Source organism: Meleagris gallopavo, chromosome Z (genome assembly GCF_905368555.1).
Source record: "Meleagris gallopavo chromosome Z, MGAL_WU_HG_1.1, whole genome shotgun sequence".
Taxonomy (NCBI): domain Eukaryota; kingdom Metazoa; phylum Chordata; class Aves; order Galliformes; family Phasianidae; genus Meleagris; species Meleagris gallopavo.
Window position 1 is genome coordinate 2,503,796 of NC_139435.1, and position 23,121 is coordinate 2,526,916.

Consider the following 23,121-nt stretch of genomic DNA (forward strand, 5'->3'; position numbering starts at 1 on the left):
CAAGTCAGTAAGACAGCCCAGGAGCCAGTTCTGTGATACTTTGCATGACCCTATCTCACATGCACGTTTCCTCACCCAACACACTCTTGGCATCAGCGCATTTGAAATATTGAAAGCTCTCTGCCATATAGGTGCAAGCAGAATACACGTGCTCCAGAAATAATCCTCCATTAGCATCCACATCCACTGAAGTCTTCTACCTCACTGAAGCAACGGGAAGTCCTTGCCTGAAGGGCTGACATTCATATTCTGTGGATAAATAATTTATTGCCACCCTCGTGTCCCCCACCCTGCACTTTTGGCATTGTATTGTATTTCATACCATGCTCGCCGCAAACCTTACGAGGGTTTCAGAGTGTGTATGTGTGTCAAGCTTAGAGAGGAGTGCTGAATTTTCTAATACTAAAGGGCCCATTTCAAGTTATTTATGACCTCACTAGTGTCGAAACAGAGACCTATAAATCGTAAACATAGGCGCACTAATTCTAGCAACAGCAAGTTTTAGTCACATGTAATTAAAACATCCCAAAGTCTTTCAGCTGTAATGTATTTCCAAATGACACCACTGGGACGAGGAGAAATGGGAAATGGAGGAATCAGCAGTATTTCAAATCTGTGGCCATTGTTAGCTTTTGGGGCTTTCTGCAGTGCTGGCAGCGCTGCCAAGTCCGCAGGTTTCTTGATGTTATTTTCTATAGCGTATTGGCAGTGTCATTGATTTCCAGAAACAGCAGGGATGTTTGCTTGGCTAGGATGTCATCGAAAGCTTTAGGAGATGAGGCTGATGAGCACGCTAAAAAGTAACGCAAGCAAATTCTGTGATGGTATCTCTGCTGTGGATTGTTAGATGAAGCTAGAGAGAAGTAAGCTAACACTGAGTCAAAACTGGAATTGAGTCTTTATAAGGTTTGAGAAGGTTTGTGGTCTTTTTCTTCTACTGTTATTTCATGGAAGATCTTAGGATAAACTCTTAGAGGAACTGGGGAATAGCAGTGTAGTATATTTTCAGATGCATGTAAAGGACTTGTAGCTGGCAAATGGTTCAAGCTGTTGTTGATGCAAATTGGCTGTAAGGACCTACTGAAGCACACAACAGCCAGCATCAAAGTGTCACCAGAAATTAGTAGATGGCACTGAAGCCAAGAGTGACAGCTACTTGTGGTGCACAGTGCGTTATTTGCTCAGCAGCACTACCTAGCAGACAGCAAGTCAGATTTACATGGATGGAGGGAACATCTGCCGCTGGAATGAAGGGAGCGCTCCCAGCATGGTGCAGTCCCTGTGGATTCAAATGTACTGTGCAGCCCAGACCAACCTGGATCTGAGATATTTTTTCTCTTAGAGAGGATGTTGAGCTTCCGCACTGCAGGGCACAAGCCAGCCCACAACTACCTGTGATTGGAAAATTTCTCCCTTGGGCAGGCAGCAGCCCAGTGCATTTGCTTTGAAGCATCTGCTAACAACTGTTTTCAGTAAGTGAGCGCTGGCTCGATGGACCATTGGATTGATCCAGTGTGACAACTCCTACGCTCTTTTTCAGCCTGGATCCTTAGGCTAACACTGGTGCTGGCTGTAGATCACAGGAGTGAGCGCTGAGCCAAGCCGCGCTGCTCCCTGCAGAACTGAGGAGCAAGCCCTGGCCTGTGAGCAGCATTGGCTTGTTTGCAGCTGGGGACTCGTGCTGGGAATGGCAGCAAATGGGACTGTGGATCCAACCCTGGGCAGATCCACAAAACAGAACCCACCAGGTTGTTTTCTGAGGGGCAAGTTGCTCAGTTTGCATCAGATTTTCTGTGGTTGCCTAATTGTAGTGAGTGTAACAGAAGGAATAATCTAAGGAAACAGAATATAAGTAATGACAAGGAGGATGAAAGGAAAACATTACTATTTTTTTGTGGCCAAAGTCCCTGGCATGCAAATTTCCATGCTGACTTGTTTCCTATTCTCCTTCTTTTTCATTAAGGCATACTTTTCCTCAATGAGTCCCATTCTTTCTTATCAGCAGGTAATAAGCAGTGGCAGAGACATACTGTAGGAAATTATCTCTTTAAGGAGGTTAAAGTAAAAGCAGAGCTGACCATTATGTAATTAGACTGAGTTCATCCTCTGAATTCAACTTTGGTGGTGGAAAAGGAAAACATTTTTATGGCACATGCTATCTTGCTCTATATCTAAAAGCACAGTTCCACTGGATCAGATCAATGGTCCACCCAGGAGTTTGGAGCTCATGCAGGATCTTCTGTGACACGAGATGCTGCTGGAAATAATGGGGCTAAGTTGGATCATCCTATAGCAGGAGTTGAGGTCCTTGCTGTCTGCTATGGGATGAGTGAATGGGATGGAGTTACAGGCCAAGTCTGAGGGAAAGCATGCAGAAAAGAATCCCTGTAGCTCTGATGAAGCAGGCAAAGAGAGAACAGAGTGTCTTAGACATTACTGTCCAATAAAAAATAAAAAATTAGGACATTTGGTCAAAGTTCAGATATTTGAGGAGAAAGGAAGTGCAGCGATGAGAAGAGGAATCACTTGAACTGGTCTTAAGGAGCCTGGCCTGTGTTATCATGAGCTTCTATATTGTAGTTTTTGTGATTAATGACACTACATAGGGTTCTCTACCTCTAAAATCTCTCAGAAGATTGGCAAGTATTGTTTTTTTTTAATGTGTGAGGTGATGCTGAGCTATCCAAGAGTGAAATTTCACAGGGAAAGAGCAGAGACAAAGGGGAAGATGTTCTAAGTTACTGAACTCAGTGGCTGTGGATGAGATGGAGGCAGATGTTCAGGGAAGCCCTATGGGGATCACGCGCTTTCCTAAATTTCTACAGAACTGAAATTCTCAAGTAAACCTGATACTGCAATGACATCCCGTTTGGATGGGCAGAAAGATGGTATGAGTGTGTTTCAGCAATATTGCTTTTCTGTTTGATGCAGTGTCCTCTGCTCTGCTTTCTACCTATGTTAAGGAATGGTATTACTTTCTTTGTTTGAGATCTTATCAGAAATTTATCTGGAAATGTTTTAGTCATCCTTCCTTAGATCATTAGTGTCAGCAGATAGATCACAACTCCTCAGATTTCAGTTTCTTTTCCTGCTCCTTGTATCTAGATCTTTGTTTACTGAGATGTTCCCAAGGTCTTTGCAGCAATCTGCATTTTGTGCTTTGGTGTAGACACTGTTGAAGCATCACTTCTCACTTCAAAACCCACAGAAATACAGTGCCAGCTTACAAAAACAGTTATGAGCAATTTGAGATCCAAAGAGGAGGATTTTTCCTCGGTTTCATCAAGTGCAGTGTAGATGGTTTAATGCTTTGCATGTGTCTTGCCTCCTTTTATAGGTAACTGAGGCAGTCTTCATCTATATTGACTAAAAGAAGAGCTCGGGTGGCTTAGGTTAAACACTATGCTTTTGCACAGTGAAAACTAAAGTGGTATTAAGGATTCCTGGATGCAGGAAGTGTTTTTATTTTGTTTTCAAGGCACAATACACAATGGGATCACAGACCAATACGATTGTGTTGTTTTCAGATGATGAGAGTATTTTTCAGGCAGCTGAAATTTCGTGATACTTTAAATATAGTTTTCATTGCAAATTTCTTGAATTTTCTTAGTGAGTGAAATGAAGAACTTGTGACTAGACTATTGGCTTTGCCAGAAATTAAGAATTCTGTTTCATGAAAAATGTTGAATTTTCAGAAATTTCCTGCAAACCTTTACAGGAATGAAGTGGTTAGGATTCCAAATTTGTCAGAGTAGAATGACTGAAAAAAGAGCTCTGAGCAGCTAATAGCAAGGATCCTGAGGTTTGGGAAATAGAGATCACATCCACATGCTAATTCCAGTAGAATTTTTCCCGATGAGAGATAATAGAGTTGACCTCTTTTCCACAAAGCAAAGCAAAACAAAGAAAACAAGGCAAGACAAGACAAAGCAAAACACTGCTGAGGAAAAAAAAAAATAAAATCAATCATGGACTCATTTTTTAGTTGATTTTAAGGATAACTATTGGAGATTTGGAGCCTAGTTTTCTTTTACTGAAGAGGCAAATTGAGAACTTTCACCCTGAACACACCTTTATCATTCATGATTAATCTCAGTTCTGTATTCTTGGATCTAACTGCCTACCTCTTGTATGCAGAATTAATGTCTGTGTTAAGCAAAATCTTATTCCCACTCTGATGGTCAGTTGGTAATTGCAAGTATTTACTTTTACTTTGCTGAAGAAATGGCTCCTGGAGAGGTGCTGATGGGGACATCTGAGTGCTCTGTTTCTCAGTGTCCTTGCTTTAAGACCTGGAACTCATGGTGGCAGATGTCTGCTGCTAAGCGCTTGATTTTCCATTTTTTTCCCCTTCCTTGTGCTTCATCACTTGATATTTTTAGTTTCTAAATGTTGCAGAGACAGCTTTTTCAATTAGAAAAGTGACAAACTCTGCAAAACGAATTCCAGCTCTTGGAGAACATCAGCACCAGTCTCCAGTGCTTGCTCACTGACTTTACAGGATGGGCTTATTTTTCCTAAACTGAATGTTCTGACCTTTTTGTTTCCAAAAGAAATAAACAAAGCAAAACACCAACTCAAAACATTCTCATCTAATGACACTTTGGAAAAGCATGTGTCCAACTTCATTCCCATGCCCTAAGCAGACTGGCATCAGTGGACATAAAATTGAGGTGTGATGGCAGAACAGTAAAGAGACACTGCTGTGAGTACAGAGTTTTTATTGAGGGCTCCCAATGCATTTATAATCCTGTGTCTAGGGAGTCAAAGGTGTCCAGGTCTACCACTTTTTACAAAAACCTTGTGTGCCTGAAGCATCCTTATTTAATGCCTAGGCATCAGACTGTTCATGCCTTTACTGGTCTTAGTTTAAGCCACAGGATGTAGCAGTGCCTAAAAGAGACCTGATGAATGAGACTTGAGTTGAAAAAATGTGGCCTTATTTCTACTAAATGTTCATGAAAACTGTTCTGAGAATTTAGATTATTTAGTTTTCTACTTTAGATTCTGTATAGACATTCTCTTTAGAATGAGCATGAGATTACAGATCGCTGGCAAGTCAAAGCACTGGCAAATCAGAATTGTAATACCCATTGCATTATTTATTGTTTGTATTGCTTTGAGTTTAAGAAGATCCAGAGTTTTATATTGGAAAGGTTTAAGAGAAGACTGTGCTGGAAGGTTTTTCTGGTAGTTTAGGGTTAGGGTTATGGCTAGTGTTAGGGTTAGGATTTGTCTATTTTACTCTGTAAGCCACAAGATTGGAATCTGAAATATGACAAATTTAGATTAGGAAGAAGTCATAAACAAAACAGTGAGGCTACAGTGGCTGTATGTGAGGCTACAATGATTTCTCCATTCCAAAATATCTTTAGATAGAGATGTTAATACTCAAATGCATCGCTGTAGTTGCAGAGGAAGCAAATCAGATAATGCTCCTTTCTCAGGAGCCCAGGCTCTATAACTATTACTTTTTACTGAGAAATAAGTTGTAGCCATGTTGCTCAGAAGAGCAGTGAGAAACATACTCCCAGAGGAGCCTGAGAGCCAAGCACCACAGGTCTCACTTTTGGGAAGGTTAATAAAGGTGAAAACCCAATGCTAATTATGCCATACTTACATGCAAGTTTGGGGCATTTTTAGCAAGCTGGAGATGGGGAAATGTTTTGTGAGTTGTGATTAGGGTTTTTGCTATTTTCAAAGTCCTGCACTGAATTGGCCTTTGCTATGAGGGTTTCCTGCAGCAATGCGTTGACTTTAAGGCACATGTCTTGAGAGGTTACAAGAAGGTGAGCTCAGGAACCATGATCATTGCTGTGAAGGTCAGTTTGTCGAATTGTCTCTGGAAGTTAGAAATTTGTGCCTCAAAGAATCCTGGAGTTCAAACTGGATCTTGGTAGGACACTGGGGACATTGTTGGAACTAGATGATCCTCCAACCTAAGCCATTCAATAGGTACAGCAACACAACAACTTCACTTAATGCTCCCATGGAACAAACCCACTGAGCTCCACACAGTCCTAAATGAGTAGCTCTGACACGGGTAACAGATGTTGATTTCGCTGCTGTAGCTGGAAGCCAGTGCATTTTGAAATCTAGCTGTACAAAATAGATTTAAGCAAGTGAATGGATGAGCTGGGGGACAACTTACACTCCTCATGGGTTATTGGGATCTGAAAAGTAATTCAAAACTTCTTTCGTCAAGTTAATCCCCAGCTTTTCAAAATAATTCATGATGCTACAAGGAATTTGTGTTACGAGAAAGAAAGTGTCAGCAGGGAAAATGCAAATGCAGGCAAGCTTCACTCTGGATGGAGAAGTTTTCTGGAAGGGAAAAGTTTGTTGTTATTTAGTGATGAACCCCTGATGCTAATAGGGCCTTTATAGCTATTTCATATGCAAGATGTTCTGGGTGGGCAACCTTCAGGAGTTTTGCTTGTGCTCTCAGAAATGAATGCTTTGGTCCATTGTCTCTGCAGTGTGCCCTCACCAGTGCTCCTGTGATGGGATCATCTGAGCTAGCTGCAGGAACCTGAGGAAACTGCTCCCCTTCTGCAATCTAAAATGGAGTTGGAGTGCCCTTAGGACAGAGAATAGAACAGAATTAGTTTTAATGAGTATTAAAAGGACTCATTACTGAGATGAATGCACCTCAACAGATCATACGAGTCTCTCTGTTTCTTTCCTAGACAAAGAAAAGCACAGTTGCCAAAGTCTTAGTTTTAACTGAACAGTCAGAAATGAGATCAGACCACAACGGGATCTTCTTGTACTTCTTTTAGGCACCGATGTCCTTCTTGACTTCAGTGGGGTGTTTTCATTTTGTTCCATTTCAAAACACTGCAGGAACAGATAAGTGTAATCATTAGTTACGAGTCAGATGGTCAGATAACTCCTGTGTGTCATCTGATGTACTTTTGATGAATGCAAGGCTGCTGACCCTGCCCTGAGGGGGGTCATTTCATGGGAGCAGTGTGTTATTCTGCAGTGTCACTATCACAAACAGTTCCGGCTCAGCCAAAGCAGACCTGGCACTGTGATAAGGGAGTGCCAGCCAAAATCATAATGTCCATGTATCTATAGATGAGCAACGAGTTATGTTAAGAAAAATCTCCCTTGTCTACATCTTGGGGTAGCAACTAACCTCTGTGAGGTTTGGGATTTTACTTGGATAAAAGGGGTCTTCTTCCTCAGGAGTGAGGTTGCCTGGCTCCATCTCATTCCAGCTAAGGCAATAGTGATGCCTAGGCTAAGTATGGGGAAACATAGCAACAGATTATTAGTTGTTTAAATCTTGGTTTCGAAATGACTTCTCTTTGGCAAAGGGATACCTGATTTCTTTTGCCTCACTCACCCAACCAGAGTAATCCTCAGGGCTCTGCAAGCAAAGTGTGACTTTGCTGGGTGAGAAGATGTCCCCCCTTATACTCTCATAACATGGTGTAGCCTCATAGAGGTCTTGCTCTGGATTTGGGAAGGAAAAAAAGGTTCTTCAAGGGTCATAAATGTATCTCAAGTTTGAATAGCTCCACAAAGTAATGCTAATAGAGATAGACATCTATTGCACCTTTCTTCAGAGCAGCCTGGTTTTTGGCAGAAGGGTGAATATCTTCTGAAAATCAGACACTATTTAAGTGTTTCAAGATGAACAAACAAGAAAGAAAGGCTCTGAGGATGTGTGACTTATGCAATTGTAAAGGAACAGAAAGATATTTCCCTTTACTTTTTTCCCTGAATACTCCATTAAATAACAGAATGTTTTGCAGTCTGGAAGCAATGGTGTTATGGTTTCCTCAAGGGAAATTTCCTCAAACAATTAGAAAAGCATCAGTGCAGACAGTCATTAATGAACTCAATTAATATTTATTCCACATAACAGTTACTGGATCCAGTTCTTAATGTAAATTATAGATATTGGAAGTATGAAGACCCTTAACTTAAACCTAAATGATCCCAAATTAGCCTTTGAAAATTGGACACCTACAGTTAATTTCAACTTGCACAATAAAATGCCGAAGTTGAGGAATTTCTTCCTACTGTGACTTGGCTCCCATTGCAGCTGGTGGCCATCTCAGTAAAATATTGAATGGATAAGAAGGACATACTTTGCTCTTCCAGCAGTAAGTGCTTGCTTTTGATCAGCTGAGTCCGTCCCAAAGGCTTTTGACTAAAGAAGTCTCTGTTGACTGGGTGAATAGACAACCAGCTCACAAGTGGAAGCCCATATATACCCCCCTAAATGTCAGCATCTTCGCCTTGTACCCAGGGCCTTGTCCAGCTTCCCTATGCAGAGTCAGAAATGTTATTCCCCCAGAGGACATCTCAAAGCTGCCTATAAGAAAACCAGAGCTTTATATTTCCCTCTTGTGTGTTTTCAAAAGTAGTCCAGATGCCTAACGTAGATTAGACATCTAATTTCTAGAAGTGTAAAGATAGGTGAGGATGCCAAAATAAATCGCTGCAGTTCTGATCTGCACAGCCTGTCTCTATTTATATATGATTCAACTGCAGCTGGGAAACTGCATTTGATTAATAGCTCTGTATTGCCAGCAAGTTGTTGAGGAGCAGAATTACTTCATTTTCGTTGCTCTCCTCTGATCTGAAGGCTGGAGGCATGGGTTTATAGTGAGAATTAAAAGAATTGTATCTATATGCATACAGTGGGAGAGGTAATTAAAGAGACTTAGGAAAAGCCAAACTTCAAGAGATCGTTAACACTAAAGGAGAACAGCAATTATTTGGCATAATACCCAGGGTAAAGCTAGCAGCAAGAGGATTCAATTAAGGCAGAGAAAATGTGAAATTTGGGCAGACCTTACAGGAAAGTTTTCTGAGAAAGAGACCTATGGGGGTATGGAATAATTGGAAGTCCTGAAAAGAATGATTTTAAGCCAGGAAAAACAGACCATCAGCATTTATTCTGGAGATAACTCTCACAAGAGTATGAAAATTGCCTGGATGATCTAACAGGTTTCTTACTCTTTATAAATTCTGCAAGTTTATATTTGTCTTCCCTATGCGTGATGGCTTCCCTTTATTATTGACTGGGATATTGTGACTCATTTATCTATGGTGGGTCAGTTATTACTTTTTCACAGTAAATGCTCTATGACAAACATGTAGAAATCAGTCCTAACCACAGATGCATGTGTTGGGCTGTCAGTGCAATATCCCATCCAGATCCAGCACTGCTTCCAGACCTAGCAAGATACAGGATACAGTGGTACCCTGAACACCTGCAGATGAGACTCTGGATAAGATATTCTCCTTGCTTATTTTTTTTTTTTTTTCTAGCATCCAATCATGAGGGAGCTGATGTTGTTGATGTGCTGCTCACCTGGAGACGCTTTGGCTCCTAAAAAGCAATTTATGTGTCTATTCTACCAGTAGACACTTGGGATGCTTGAAAGCAGCTGTATCAGCACAGCCTCTCTGATGGAAAGTTGGTAAAGGGATTCTCAGAGAATGAGAAAATGAAGTCACAGAGGTTCAGGTGAAAGGCAGATCTCGGTAATGAGATTTTCTGTGCAGCAATTGCAATATAAATTGGGTCTGTCTAGAATCCCCCATTTAGCTTTATAGCAAAGCAAAGAGATGGAGGGCTGGGGGAAACTCCAAAGTGTTTGTGAATCTGGGTCCATTTCAGTAAATGAAACAAAACAACAAACCCTAAACAAAAAAACCAACGGCATTTTTGAAAGCATTTCACGCTGAAATGCTCTTCTGCATGAAATGTTTCATATGAGGAAATGCCGAAACAATTCATAACAGATTTTTTGTTAAAAAATATTTTGACATTTGTTTCAATACTTTATTTTTTTCATTTAAAATTTGATTACAATCAAGAGGAAAAAGAGAGAAATAATAACACAAAAATCCTAAATTGTCTGTTAACGAAGTAAGATAATTATTTCTGGAGCAAAAAAAAACCTTCAAGTTGACCCCAACTGTATTTTGCATAGGTATATTTGCCTATGCGTTTTTGTTTGTTTGTTTGTTTGTTTGTTTTTTGTTTTTTTTTTCTTTTAAAGCTAAAATCTGAAGATTTTTTTAACAGTAGACTTGCCCAGGATTTTCTCCTGTATTAGTTTAGGATACTGAACAGAAAAATATCAAAAATAAAAAATTGCAAGTAAAAAGTGAAAAATAAAAAATCTGTCCCCACTCTGAAATGTATTGCAGGGAGCAATCGTATCCTGGGTGGAGAAGATGACACTGCATCTCTCTCTTATCTCTATGACTAACTTTCAGACATCCCAATTGCCTCCTAACATATGGAAGATGTATGGAAAGGATTTTTTTTTTGGTGTAAGCCAGACTGCAGCAGATGGGTGACAAATACAGCACTCTGACTTTGATTTAGCTAAAATAATCTCCTTCACGTTCATGGAGACTACATGCTTTTTCCATGAAGTTTCTATGCAGGATTACTTCTTTAACGGCTCTGGTTATGTTTCAAATGGTTTGTAACTTGGTTGTGCCAATTTTTGTTCAATCAGGGAGAATCTTTTGGATTTGCCTCTCCCTTGGCCATTTCTATGCCATTTCATATATTGTTATATTGTTCATATATTCATATACTTTCATATATTCTACAGCCATGGAGTCTTCAAGCCAGAACCAAGCCACAGGTCAGCAGGTTCCTGCTGCAGGGCACGGTCCCTAGGGAAGAAACTACCATGCAGCCTGGAGAACAGCCCAGGCTTTTTGAAGGAGGAATGCCAGGGAATCAGTGTGGACAGCCAACAGTTGGTCCCAAGGATGGATCATGATGAGTTCTAGCTCTAAGGAAGATGCTCTAACCCAACAGTCACATAGCTCATGGAGAGCTGTGTCCATCCTGTGGATGGGATGTTCGTCCCAAATATATCAGCTGCATGATAGTTATACACTGATTGCTACTATGACCCAGCACATGATCTCATTAACAGTTTTATGTACACATGGACTTTAGAGGCAATCCACAGCTGTCTGAAGAGTTGCATGGCCCCAGCCTCTCCAATTCAGTTGCAAATATCTGTAAAATGTGTATAAAGTAGGGCAAAGAAACCCTTTCAAGCTCAGGTTACATGCTAACATTTCAAATTCCAATTTCATGGCACGATTTGCTCTCTCTTTGCTTAGACTTTTCTCACACTCAAGCAGACAAACAAACCACTTTTCAAGATGGGTAGAGAAAAATAAAAGGGGGAAAGTAAGAGGACATGGCTCTCAAAGTTATCCACCCGCATTGAGAAGAGGGCAGCAGGGACTGTTCACAGGAGAGACGTATTCCCACATCTGAGAAGGGTGTAAGTGTGACATGAGAGGAACAGCAAGGCTGATCCCATCCACATTCACTCTTGCTATGGTCCATTTCTACACCAGCCAATGCTAACAGTGTTGCAGAGCCATTTTGCAAAATGAGCCTCTTCTAATGTGATGCCCTATGTGCATCGTAGGTTTATTCCCTCTCACAGCAATAAACTCTCTGGCTATTAAAACTTATCAGCTCAATCACAAGCATTCCTTTGCAGAACAAGGGCAGTTAGCCTCAGCTCTGCCTTTAAGGAGTCCAACTTCGCAATTGCTAACGTAAGTGGGGTCTTTGTTTTGTTTTGTTTTGTTTATTCACTTTATGATCTCTGATGCATTGTGCCAGAGCTGAGTGGACTGAAGTTTGGCTCTGTACACCAGGTGGCCTCAGTGGTATGTGCTTCAGTCCTGAGGATCTCAGGGTGCAGTTGTCACTCCTGCTGATACCATTGTTGTTTGCTGCGATCTGAGCATGCTTGTGGTGCAGTGAAACAGAGCCAAGAATCATGCAACAGGAGAGAAAATAGGAGATAAAACACATGCAATGGATGGGACTGATGTTGCAAGGCATCTGTTAAACACACATAATCAATTGCCCGTTTATATGAAACAGCTCTGCAGACAGTGAATAACGCTGCGTATAGGCACCTGGAGGAACAGAGAAGCATTCTCCTTTTGTCTTAGAATAAAGTCCTTAAAACACAAAATCCTCAGCTACAGTCAAGCATTTTGCAAGCTGCCACGTTTTATTCAATAAAAAGGAGATGATCAGAAATGGATAGGTGACTGAGAAACTGGCTGCATGGGAAACTGCATCGTGTCCCAGCAAGAGAGCAGTGGCTCACATGGAGGGAAGCTGCTGGTGGAACACTTGATCAAACTGAAGTGATTTAATGCGTGCACAAAGTGGGAGTGTGCTGCTGGCATGAAGTCGGAGGACTCTGTCAGTGCAGAGGAAAGCTGCAAACCAGAAGTTTGCCAAGATGCAGTAGTAGAAAATGAGAGTTGTCCACTGATGGTGACCATCATCTGACTAAATGTAAATTGTGGAGTTACAGTGAAATCTGTTGTAAGTAGCAATAAACTCCACTCTAAAAATACTATCAAGATCTGCTTAAGACAAAAATCTAAGATACAGCTAAGGAGGACTACACTAAGAGCTATCTCTCACTCTTGTTTGTAAGGACACCATAACGAATCAGACTCAGCTGCAGATGCATGAAGTGCACTCATATAGGGACTGCAAAATATTTCCTACAGAGAAAAGTACCAAAATTTCTGCTATCTGGTGGCATCTGTGAGGAAGGATGAAGGAGGGGTAGTTTGTGCTCTTCAGGCAGGGACATCCCATCTGTTTCTATGTAGGAAAAAAACAAAAAATTGAACTGTGATGCTGGGATTGTTCAGTCAATGTAATTTCTGTGTAGAAAGTCTTTATATATAACAGACGTGAGCAGTGCCTGGATTTCCAACTGGAGCAAGTGCTACTTGTGGCTATGAGGATGTCTTGGCAGTGACCTTCACTTCAAACACACCAAGGAAGTCTTGATAAAGTCTTCATTATTCAAGCTGGAGCTAAATTTTCACCATTTCACCATCTGTCTACTCAGACACCATGATGGATGCATATCTCCTTAATTCTGCCATACCAGTGGTGCGCTTCTAATGGGGTAAGATTCGTAAAGATTTTGGCAAAAGATGAATTAATTTAGTGAACCTTACATGAAGGCAGTGGACTGTGGGCTAGAAAGAGGTATGGCTGAAGATGTCAGGGTTACATAGTGAATACCATGAGGAACCTTGCAAGATTTAAGCACAACCATACAGTTGAAGAGTTAGAGCAGAGGATATTACAGAGGCCTGATAAGTACCTGGTGAATCAGATACTGGTCAACGGACAGGAAGAAGAATTAGAAAAATTTTCTGCTATTGCAAACAAAGACATTTTTTTTCTTCCCATAGTGCTTAATTGATCTCTGAAACTCATGGCAATAAAGTATTTCTGGGCATGTAATTTAGCAGGAGGAAAATATACTTGGGAGTACTCAGAGTTATCTCACGGAGGATTGATGCAGAATGAGAATACAGGGTATGTATAATCATTAACTGCTGACAAGCTTATATGGCAAAATTATCCCATACTTCCTCAATGGAGACTGTATCTTCCTCAGAGGACCTTTTGGAGGAAGGATACCAGATTAAAGCCATTGCTAATAAGATACAGCTCCAGCATTCCTAAATCTTAGTAAATCTGTCCATTTCTGACTCAGAGGATATGGAAAACAAGTTATATCTCCTATAAATTCTGTGAATTTCCATAAACACAAAAGTTTAATTTCTATGAATGATATCCTTGGGAAAAAGAAGAAGATTCAGACAAAAGCAGACAGCCATAAGGGAAAGGCTGCCTTGCAGGCTGGTCTGCCAACAGTGAAAGTTGGATAGTTGACAGACAGTGGACATCTCCCCCAAAACATTGTCTTCATTGGAGAGCCCCTTGAGTCTTTCTCCACTGAGACCTATTTGGCTGTGTAACACATGTCCGGATTTACAGAAAACAATTCCTTTCCCCCTTATTTTTGTTTCTAATATGAAAAACTATCATCAAAGACTGTAAATTCCAGCATACAAGATGCTATGTAGGGATTTAAATTACAGGTTCAGGCATCTCAAGATTCATACAGCAACTATCTTCCCCAGGAGTGTTAGGTGCCCATTGGGTACTGCTAAGTGTCACTTTTTAACCCGGGGTACTTGCGTGACCCAGCTGCTACACATTGAGAAGATGAGACAACTTCATCTGATCAACTTTTGGGTTTCTTATGCTTTAAGGAAGGAAAATAGGCACTTGAGACCTTGGCTGGTATTTATTATTAGAACTCTCAAATTCTGAACTGAGCCAATAAATAGTAAAATATCCAAAGAGGAGAAGAATAATTATTCTTTGGGATGATAAGAACATATGATGGAATTTCCTATCCTCCAATAAATGTATCTACATACAAGTGATGAAATTGAAATACTTCTATTTCATAAGCAGCAAAGCTGCAGAAAAGTTTTTCCCTTGTTCCTTCCATTGCCTTTACAATGATATTTTAATTTCTATCTTGATTTGTTTGCTTGTTGGTTTGTGGCCTCCCCCTAAGGATATAGCTGCAGATGAATGAATTATTTTGCTTTATTAAATATTATTCTTGGCGTTTGGGAGACGTTCTTTGTTTTGCTTTAATGATTATTCCTCTTGGTGGTATTTCAGTTTTCAATTACATCTTCTGTGTGTAAGTGTCTGGTGCACTACGATTTTGTAAATGGATGCGTGCACTTATTGTTAATTGATTCCCCAAATAAACCCCAGTGCTCATGTTGAAATGTATTCTATTTCTTGCATGCCACTGATCTCGTTGCCCTCCACTTTGATATCTATTCCTCCTCTGAAGGTAGGCACTTTTTCCTCCTTCCTATTATCTTCTGAGTGAGTAGAGATGCTCAAGTCATTTCTCTCTGCAGACCTCATAATTTTGGCTGATGCCTGTGAGCAACGGTGGCCAAAGCTGCATTTAGAATGTAGCCATCTAGAAAAATTATTAATTTATTTACTTATTTGTTTAAAAGAGGAATAAACTCTCAGCAAGTCCCACAGGCTTCAGTGAGAGTTTTCACTCCTAAAGTCAGGCCATTATGAAGGGTATTTTTCAAATGCAGCCCTTGTTGTCCTATCTCTACTTCCCCTGATGCTAATGCCTGTTTGAGATTTATTTTCTCAGAAGGGAAAATTAAGCCATTGGGTTCTTCAGTAAGTTTTTGCAGTTCCATACTTTCTAGATGTTAACTAGAAAACCCATCTGAAGTCCCTGATGGTGGGAATATGTAGCTCAGCAAGTTTCGGCAGGTCAACTACTTTCTCTTTGTGTCAAAGAAGAAAGATAAACCCTTTTCCAATGTGATTCATCCCACATATTACAGACATCTATCTAAGCAGAATATGAATCATTTCTCTTTCATTGTTCAGGAAACCTAGTAAAAATCTTAAACTAGACTATAAATTGTAGATAGCTAAAATGGGAGAGATGAATCCCACTGTGCACTGAGAATCACTGTTTGCTGATTCATTGTATTCCACCTTTCAGACTCTGTCAGCATTTCTGTTTTGACAACAACCCCTCCTTTTTTTTTTTTTGTGTGTGTGTCATTTTTTACTTGTAACCAATTGCTGTCATTTTTTAATAGAGACGTGAAAAAAAAAAAACTTGAAACTGTTCCTCTGTGCTGGTAGCCCTATGGACATGTGTGACAGGATTTGGTTGCTCAATTGCATGCACCTTAGTGTTCTAGATAATGAGAGGTTAAGGTTTGATCTCTAGATGCTGAAATGATTTGGGTTTCCCACAAGTCCAACTTCATGTCTGCCAGCTCCATGAGGATAACTCAAGCACAAAGCAATAGTTGGATCAATAACTAGTAAATGGCCTTTAAAGCAGAGGGACAGAAGTATGTCCTGCCTGGGCTGCATACCCATCATTTTCAGGGCTGCCAGGTGCACTTCAGCCTTGCTTCTGCTTTATGTTGCTTCTCTCCATCCTGGACGCTGTTTCTCATCCAAACAATGCTGCCCATTGGACATTTGGTAAAGATAAAATTGTGATTTCTGTTCACTGAAAAGCAAATGTCCTGTTGATAGAAAAATGTGAATATTTTGGGGAAGTGGTGTGAAAAAGGGTAAACCAACTGAGAAGAAAGTGTTTGGGTCTCACCTGCATTGAAGAAACTGGAGCTAGCTCAGGGTATGTCTCATCTATACAGCTCCTGCCATGCAAAGGCAGCAGATGAGGTCCTGGAAGAAGAGTTGTGTGATGACCTGGGTTGAGCAGCCTGCTAATTAGCCTGGACTTTCAGCGGGATTAATTATCACCAAACAGATACAGCAAAGATGCTTTTGGCTGTTGTAACAACATGGTCGGGGGCTCTGCATGGTGTTATGTCATCCACTGCAGTCAAGGCTAGAATCAGCAAGGAAAATGTTGTGATGGAGTTCACAGATTTGTGTGTGCTGATAACAGTGGCTGAGCAACTGGAAGTGAATATGGAAAGCATATGTAGCAGTTTCTTGCAAATAAACACATCTGAATGAAACTCTTGTTTTAGCAAGCATGGTTGTGCTCTGTGAAGTATAAATAACGTACCTATAACATTTGAGAGTCCTTTCAAGTGATTTAAGAGCTGGAAATTCAACATACCAAACTATAGCACAGTATCCCAAGGTTACTGATTACTACAAAGTCAAAGAACTTCTTTAAAAGACCTCAGAATTATCTGGTTTGCTACCAAATTTGAAGCCATCTCCTTGCCATTGTTTGGCTGAACACGGGAACATTTTAGAACTGGAGATATACAAACACTAAGGAATACAGCATCCTTTGAGAAGTTGAAAAAGGATGCAATTTATCCTAGCCTGATACTGATTGCTCTCCAAACATGAAACGCAATAAAGAAATTTTAAGCATTCTAATGTTACTCAGTGTGCATGAATTATCTGATATCATAGAATCATTTGAGTTGGAAGGGACACTTAAAGGCCATCAGGTCCCACTCTGTGCAGTGTACAATGACACCCACAGCTCCATCAGTGTTCAAAGTCCCATCCAATCTGATCCTTTGTGTCTCCAAGGGTGGAGCACCCACTGCATCTCTAGGCAATCTTTTCCTATGACCAACCATTGTGAAAATGTGCCTTTCTAAACCATACTTTCTCTACACGTGGGTTAGCAGTGCCTACATCAGGAAAGGCTATCTATAAATTTACTCTCAAGTACCCACTCCAAAAAAAGAAGAAATACTTCATGAAAGCTGCAGCTAGGAGTTTAACTTTAAACAGGAGAGAGATTTTCCTGGTTCCCATATACATATGATAGTGACACTAGATGCATCATACAGAGTTGACTCCACAATTTGAGTTGTGTTTTTGCCTAGAGCTCTTCCTTATTTAGTGACAGATTTATACATTGACACACAATACAAATCCTAAGCCTAGACAGAACAGTAAAACCATTCCTGGGGTTAGTTTTGCAGCAACAGAACTGATGTGACCTCTGCAGTCCTGCAAGTGAGTGCATCTAGCAGAAGATTTTACATTAACTCAGCTGTATTCACACCCTCAGGTTCAGGCAGTCGTTGTAGTATTACAACTTTGATCCTGACTGTCATAACCCAGCTCCAACATCCTAGAATAGCTTCTGCTTAAAAGCTTGTGGGAAAGATGGGATGCATGGGACTCTTGTGCTAGTGGAAGGAAGCATGACTGTCAGCTGATCTTCAGGGGAAACTTCAGCAAATTTCCTAGGATTTATTTATTTATAAAAAAGGTTGCCTGGTTCATAACCATAGTGATGTAGAGCTCCATTTGGTTTGTAATTAGTGGATGTAATAATTTGCTACATGCCACTTTCAGAAGCATTTTTGTAGTCAGAGTTTGTGCACTCTTTTCCTTCTGAATACTCGTAAAGGTCACATTGGTCTTGGCTACTCATTTATTTCCTTTCTCTCATTGAATTTTTAACAATAACAGGCGTTCATCCAAAGCTCTGGGCTACTCCACATTACATTAAAATTCTCAATGTCATTTGCTTTCAGTAAATATATTCAAATGGGTTGCCTTCAAAACCATAAATGACTCACCATCCAATCAATCATAATTGCAGAGCCCTGTATTTCTCCTCTACACGTTGTCCTCTAAGGCTCAGAAGGAGCAAATAATGTAACTCTTATAAAAAATTGGTTGGGAAGAAGAAAATATGTGATCGTTTTTATTCTCTAAGGAAAACTTGGTACGCTGAATTTACAGGACTAGTTTTGCCTGGAAAGTGAGACAGATACGTGTAAATTTTATGTCACTACTCAGTGCACTGAGGATTACTGCACTTAAGGAAGTCCATCTCCATAATCAATTATTGCCTTTCAAAATATAACATGCTCTTCTCTCTTTCTAATTTCCCAGAAACCTCCCCCACGATATTAAGCATATTCTCTTACTAAAATGTTGCTCATTAAAACACTTCATGGTCAAAGTTACCAATCAGATAGAAATGATCAAGGCATCCTCTTAGAGGATATAACAAATTATTTGAATTGTAATTGTAATCCATCCTTTTTTTTTTTTTTTTCTTTTTTCCCAACTCTAGACAATTAAAAAAAATAAAAAAGAAAAGAAAAAAATTTGAGAATCTGATTAATCTTGATTAGATACCGGTGAAACTATTCTCTTCTTCCCTGTTCTCTTTGCAAGACCAGGCACAGGTTTATCACTAAATCACAGATATGAGAAGTAGAGGAGGTCTGATAGGAAATCCTAGCTTCCCTTTATAAGTTTAGACTTGTTCCCTTCAGCATGCTTTCTGAGACTTTGCCCAGCCGAGCATTTAATGTCTTAAAACAGCGAGGCTCCAGTCACTTCCCTTGAGAGATTGTTTTGTTACCTAATAGATCTCAGTGTGAGGGACTGAGTTCCAAACTAAATTTTACTTTTCATGTTACTAGAGAGCTACCCTTTCCCAGGAATAACTGCCTTAAACCCCTTGCCCTTTATCGTGTGATAAATCTGTTCTGTGTTCACACACCTTTGAACTGAGCATTCAGCTCCTGGTTTACTGCTTTGCTACTTGAATCCATGCACTCAACCTCAAGGCTGATTTAAGTTACTATCCACTTTACTTAACCTACTGGTACTTGATGGTTAGGTTCAAAAGAGTGGTTGAATTCCCAATAGTCAACATTGCTCTTCTACAACAAAGCTTACAAGAAATGAGCAACAAATATTTTAGAGATGAAGAAATACGGGGAGATTATATCTGTAGATCCCACATGTAGATATTTCTAAGGATAAGATAAACAGTGAATACATATCAACTTTCCCCTTTGCCTTTTTCATACACTACTTGTCTTCTTTGGGTCTAATCCAAAGGTGTCAGAGCTAAATGGAAAATTTTCACTGCTTCAACGAGCTTTGGGTCAGTCCCACTAGGGCAGCAATTGTGTCTTCTCAAAGTGTGTGCCATGATTCAGCGAGATCCATGACACACAACTGCTTATCTGTATTGCAGCTATCTCATGGCCTTTTGTGACTTTATTCATACGCTAGAGAAAAATGTACTTAGCCACCCTGCTGATTCTCCATCCTTAACACAGAGTGGGCTTTAAGGAATGCCAAACAACAGATTTTCAATAATACGGATTCTATCTAAATCAAACGTGTTGATGTCAATTTATATAGGAAAGTAGTTCAAAATACCGAGCCAATTTCTCTGCTGGTATGTGCTCATGTATTTACACTGCTCAAAAATCTGTCCCTTGACTTCATAACAGCTTGCTAATACAAGTTCCTTTCACTAACCTGTCTCAGAACATCACTGGAAAGCAAAATCAAATAGAAGTATAAACTCCGTAACTTAGGGTATGTGTGGAAGAAAGCCAGTCAAAACATTTTTGAAGGAACAATTTTATGGTTAAAAGGAAAGCTTATTGGAAATGGAACATTTTGTAGGAACGTGACTGTTTCAATGACATTTTCAATGGAAAGAATGTCTCAGCAAATTGTTTTCATTTTCTTATTTGTGCCACTAATGTAGAAATGATTTGTTTTGACAAAACAAAAAAATGTGTTTTTGTGTTTACCATATTGTTTTGTTTTGACTTAAAGCAACTACTGATTTCATCCTGACGTTTAATATAGCATATTATGTTCAATATTACAACGAGACATTTCTATTTTTCCAAAATAGTACATCAATATTTCTCAGTGAGGATTTTCAACATTACTGTTCTCTGAAAGTTTATCTTTGAAAACCTCAAATTATTGTTCCAGTTCAACTTCAAAGCATGATTTCACCACGTTGACAGTACTCCTAACAGTTTGAATTTCGGAACATTTGTAGTCCCAACTCACTTATATGTTGGTCACTCCATATGCAATGCTTTCTATTTATTTCCATGGAAACTACAACAAAGGTACAAAGAGAACAATAACACTAGTTGATAGAGCAAATTCTCAACTGCAAAACATTATTTTTTTCAGTATAGTCACCACAATAGGCCAATTTGTGTGGATGAGCTTATTGGGTCATTCTTCATTTTGTGGTGTGCCAGCTGTGCATAGCCATCCAGAACATAGCTTGTCTATCATGTTTCTGCCATCCCTGCACCACTCACTGCCTCTTTGTGCTTACATCCACTGTTTGGTCTCCAAAAATGTTCAGTGAGCATCGAGGAGTGCCAGTGGATGTCATTTGTTTTCTGCATGAAGGAATTCAGTTCCACAGCTTTGCTTTACATGCACTTCCATGCCAGACACAAATGAGTCAGACTGTACCTCTGCTGCCATCTGTCACACGGTGACAAAATGTAATGGAATACTGGTGGAAAGGTTCAGCCTCTACTGCCATTCCATCAACATCCACCTCAGATGTTGTGGTCTGATATCATAAAATAGGAGGCATTACTTTCAGAGCAGATCTCATATGTATTCTCTGATTGAAACAGCCACAGTTAAAACCAACTACAGCCAAATTTATGTATGCTGGGTCCAGATTCTCAGCTACTGAAAAACATATAAATGGAACTACACTCATCTGTAATCTAACACATCTTCCTTTGCCATGCATACACTCATGGTTGAGTCTGAATCTGAAGTTTCAATCACGAGTTAAACTTTAATGAAATCTAATTGAATTTTAGAAAAAGATGCTAAGTCAGCAAGGAGACATTTTATGCATAGATATAAATAATCATAGTGAATTGCAGCTACAGGAGAATCCAGAAACCTGGAGCTTCTGTCTGTTCTACTTGTTCACCTTTATACCTGAGATGAAGCCCTGAAGTCATTAGAGATCCTGCTCCAGGATTCCACGATGTAGTGCATGATAGTGAGCCACACATGGCCACGTTTTGTTTATGACAGATGGCTCTTCCCAAAAATATGATGTGTGAGATTGTGCTGACTTGGACAGTTCTGCATAAACTGTGGAGGATTGACAGGGTGTAATATACTTTTTCTGTTTACTTAAAGTCTAGTAGAGAATGGGCCAAACCCAAAGAAGAACAGCCTGTTTCAAAGATATTATGGCTGGAAAATGTTGTTTCTCACAGAGATCATCTCTCTATAATAAGCTTCGTGGTGATCCTGCATGTTGGGGGGAAAACTATGCGGATTGGGAAAAGAGTCAATCACATGATTTTCATTTGTGTGTCATCATGGAAACGTCTGTGAGAGAAAAGGGAACTTCTGCTTGTCTCCACAGATCAGTTGAAAGCCAACTCAGCTGGAAATAAGCTTCCTCATGGCCTAGAAACAACTTATGGGAGCTATGAAAATGTTTCAGATGAAGAAGAATTCATCAGTGATGAGCAGGCACCCTCGGATAGACTGAGTTGATTTTTCAAATTGCAAAGTCAGCTGGGAATTGGGCCAAACAAAACACACAGAACATTGGTTGGATGACAGCTTGGAAGAGCATGCTAAATTTCCCTGCAAGCTGGAAAGATAACACATGGGATTTGGTTTACCTTCTTTTTCTCCCTAAACTTTGTTGAATGTTTGGTAAATGGAGGATGTGTGTGTAACATTGGGTTAACTGAAACTTTTTTGCTAAAGCATGAAGATTATAATTCATTATGAGATACTGAGGATATGCTTATTGTCACATTTACGTTCTATTTTGGAAAACCATAGATTAGTATAGGTCTGGTGAGGTGCAGATGAACTGAGTTGTGCATTCCAAAGATCAAGTTCTGTTTTTAACTTGTTTTTTATGAAAAATGAGAAATTAATTGTTTTGTCCTAGATTTTTCCAGATGCTCTGGGCTGGAACCTGCCACTGAAATGAGATCTCTCATTCCCTCTTTGGTTTTTCATATTACGGACAGACAGAAGAAAGAGGGCATGATGGTTGTGGCTTCTATTTTTCTCACTTCCTCTGAACTGTATAAATGTCCCATGACTAAAATATCTTCCTATATCTGCCTTGAGGGCAGGTAATGTCTATTGGGATGATACAACTAGAATTGCGTGGGAAGCATTTTTTTTGTCGAGTAAGAAGCTGATATTAAAAAAAAAATACTGTTACATTCCAAATTGAGATCTTTGGGAAAGTTTATGGGAGACAGGAGACACCCTCTCTTGGAACAATCATCTCACTTAGGTTAGAGTGTGGGACTTCACAACATTTCAAAGTCCTACATTTTGGGTGCTTGGAAGGGGCTGCCTTTTCTGTAGCTTCCAAAGTAACTGAAAACTCCTCTTGAGAAAATAAATAAATAAATAAAAAAAGTGCTTGTCTGAACAATGTTTTTATCAAACTACTTTTTGTTGATGACAAAGCATTTTGTTACAAAAATTCTGCCAGTGACAAGAATTCACTGAGTAAACTTTGCCTAACCCTCTGAGAAGCCATAACTTGAAGGAAGATGAAATCTGCCTGCATAAAGAGCACTGCCTTTCCCTGAATTCCATGCAGAAAATCACTTCCATATATCCTCACTGGTTTCACCAGGTTTTTCTTCCAGACTGTGTAATCCCATGATTACATGGTGATGTTGATGCAATGTGACATGATATGTCAGTGGAGTTTCTGACAACTTATTTTGTAGCAATGAAGGAAAAAAAAAACCTGTAGCTTGCTTGCTTACATCAAAGCAGAATTAAATAAAGAAGGAAAATCTGATCACCACCACTGAAGCTTGCTCACATCCAGCTGGTGGCCTTTCCAGAAATTTCAGCTAGTGCCATTGTTCACTTGACAGACCATTCAGTAGATATGTGTATTTTAGGAGGACATTTGA